Source organism: Humulus lupulus, chromosome 9 (genome assembly GCF_963169125.1).
Source record: "Humulus lupulus chromosome 9, drHumLupu1.1, whole genome shotgun sequence".
Classification (NCBI taxonomy): Eukaryota; Viridiplantae; Streptophyta; class Magnoliopsida; order Rosales; family Cannabaceae; genus Humulus; species Humulus lupulus.
Window position 1 is genome coordinate 38,450,340 of NC_084801.1, and position 3,242 is coordinate 38,453,581.

Here is a 3,242-nt window from a genome sequence, read left to right on the forward strand (position 1 = left end):
CTATTATTTTGTTATTTGAAATTTTGACTATATTTTTCTTGAGAATCATTGCATTCACGAGCCATGTTTTCTGAATATATATATATATAATCTTTGACATTTCCCTCACTACTCTCGCTCATCTCATTCCCTAAATCTCTCGTGACAAGCTTATTTTCAGTATGATGCTGTTAGGTTGAGGAGAACATTTGCAAGTTTGCAAAGAAGGGTCTTTTTCAGAGCAGGAGTTTTTTAAAAGCTGAAAAACGGAAGAACCAGTCAACCCACGGAGTTGAACACAACACTGACTTCGGCCAGGTTCTTCTATCAATCTCCTGGCCTTGCAACACTCCTTGTTCAGATCAGCTTCGTCATTTGCTAAGTTCTGGTGTGTATTTGATATATATATATATTAAAATCTTTTTTTAAAGTATGATCTAGTGTAACCATTTTATTTTTATAGGTTAATAGGTCCATTATCTAAAGAGGATAAGGAGATTGAGTCTAGCTTAGCAAAATACCTCAAAGAACAGCACAAATTACTTGGAGACACATCAGTAAGAAATTTTTAAACTTGATTTTTGTTTCAGCTTAAATTTTTCTAGGTTTCCATGCTTAAATTTTGTTTCATGTACTCCTTGTATTATGATTTGGTAGATAAAGTCCTTATTTGTCACTGTTATGGAACCACTTACTTCATCCCTATGGAAGCATATGTGTGCTTTATGTGTTTTTTTTGGTAGGTGCATATTTATGTATATTTCTTGTTTAGATGCTATGGATTGCTTGTTTCTTTAATAAATGAAAGTCTTTTGTTCTTTAATAAAGGAGAAATATAGTTATGAGCAGCCCTTTTTATTAAATATAGATGCTATGGATTGCTTGTTTAGGTGCACTCCAGTGTCCAATCCAACAACCATTTTTGCAGCTCAAGTCATGTAGTTTTGAGCAGGAGGGCCAAATAACTTACTTTGTACTCCATATTCATTCTCAATCTGAACATAATAGAAAAACAAACTTTTATTAAAAATTGACCCTTGACAATAGCTTTAGTGCCAGTAGAGCTGAACTTAACATAGACTTTTCCACTTATTTTATTAAAAAAGCACACAAAGTTCTAAGCTGGTTTGCATTAGAGTCACAACTTAATGTTTCCCAAAATGGTTACTGTTCACATGTATTTGAAATTACAAAGGAAGAAATCAGAACTTGAAGTTCAAAAGCTTTACAAGACTCAAATCCTCATACCTGAGACAGTATGATGGGACCTCCCTGAGACTCAAATAAATGTTCACTCTTCATCATCCTCACAATCTTTTCAGTGAACCCTTGCATTGCATTCTGAAAACACCATTAGAAGTTTAGTAAAAAATTTGTACTAAATAATAATAAAACATAGTAATTTTTTAAACTGGGCATGCAATAAAATGAGTGAAGGAAACCTTAAAAGGCTCATTGTCTATTCTGAAGCTGATACCAGGAACATACTTTAGCCAAACACGAAAACCTCTGTAAAAATCACAGTTAGAAATTTTTAAGGGTCAAAATTGTGAATTAATCTCAATTATGAAAATTCAAAGATGAACAAACATGGTCAAATCTACATTAAAGAGAAAAGTGTGCATAAAGATCTAGGTAGAATGGGAAATAAAAAGGAGAAATGAATACCCAAAATTCCACTCTGCACAAACATATGGTCCAATGCGAAGATGAGCATAGAGACCTGCTTTCTGTATAACGCCTAAATTTCATTTATTAAAGAAATATAGTGTAACAACAACATAAAAAAACCAGCCTAAATTTCAACCCACAAATATACACTTTTAATAAATACATCTGAAACCAAACAAATATACAAACTGAGGTCTCGAACAGTGACTATTTTGACAGTGTATCCACACTGTAGTAAGAGGTTGAGAAGCCATGAAGCTTGCAGCAGAGTGATTCTTGATGCCTCTCATTGTGTGCATTAAAAGTCTGGAAGTTTAGAATCAATAGGTTCATTTAATTAGAAATTAGCTAAATAAGAAGAAAAAAAAACAAACAAATTAGCTATCTATAAGTACTTTGTTCAGTTTGTTCTTGATATATTGTCAATTCATTTTGCTCAATTTAAATCATTTTATTATAACACCTTACAATCTATAAAAAAACATCCATAGCAAAAAGAATATAATTCTTAACCGATGGTGTATTATATGAATTATAATAGTTTATGGGAACAATAAAACATAAATAACAATGCTCTATTCTCTACAATAAAAAATTAGCTCAAAAAAAAAAGAGAGGAGGAAATTCAATAGTTATTAAAATTGCCCTTGAGTTATTATCTTTGTAGGCTCTAATTATCATACTCAATAAGCACAATCATTAAGTAAATTGTGCATTCCATTGATAATTAAGTTCAGCCTCTTGATCACTAAATATTTAGTAGCTTAAGAGGAAGTCTATATCTATATATTAGCAAAAGCCAGGTAGTTCCCTCAAGCCTTGTTCACTTATATGACCCATCCTTTGGTGCCATAGTTGCATCTCATTTTCTTGAACTTTAATAGCATCAGCTTCAGCAATAGATACAGTTTACCCATCTAACACATACAATCTAATTACTTTATTCCATTTCATAACTAGCAGTGAGCCTTTAGTAATCTTTATGATGCCATTTGAAGACTTGTAGTTGTAGCCTTCATCCTCCAATGAGTCGAGAGAGATTAAGTTGTAGCCCCGAGCAAAATATAATTCATCAATCCAGTGGATCAATCTGGGGACAGATAGCTAAAGCGACCATGGTTTCCATCATCTTTTTCGCATTGTGTTTTTGTCCTTTTGTTCTATTTCATTCTTCTAAGTTAGACTTCAGCATTGCAAATATGGCCTCCTTTCACTACTTCAAGTTCAGGAAGTCCTCTGCCAAAAGTATATTCATCTCAATCATCTACGAGTCTTCGAATGGTTATAGTTGAGATGAGATTAGCCTAACCAGGTTCCAGTAGCCATGTTAACACTGCAACCTGTTCCACATTCCCCATCAAAGCTTTACAAAAGGATCCTACAGATTCTTTAGCACCAAAAGCAGGGACTTCCAGTACAAATCAAATTGAAATGCATGGCAAACTATCCTCCATTTCTCAGAAGCTAAAGATTTAAAGAATAAGAAACATGATTAACAATGTATGTTTAACAAAATAAGCATTGTCCTTGTCATGTGCTATGTTCTACATATCTATATTATTATGTCAATCTTTTCTCTCAAACATCTTTCA

General features: G+C 32.9%; 1 long non-coding RNA gene across 1 annotated transcript; it reads right to left on the reverse strand.

The window, feature by feature from the left end:
* Positions 1-876: 876 nt before the first annotated feature.
* Positions 877-1,489, reverse strand: LOC133802647 (uncharacterized). The gene is made up of 3 exons (XR_009877412.1): positions 1,422-1,489; positions 1,228-1,320; positions 877-974 (listed from the first exon to the last, which is right to left on the reverse strand). It is a non-coding gene; the product is annotated as an uncharacterized LOC133802647 (long non-coding RNA).
* Between the last annotated feature and the right edge of the window lie 1,753 nt (positions 1,490-3,242).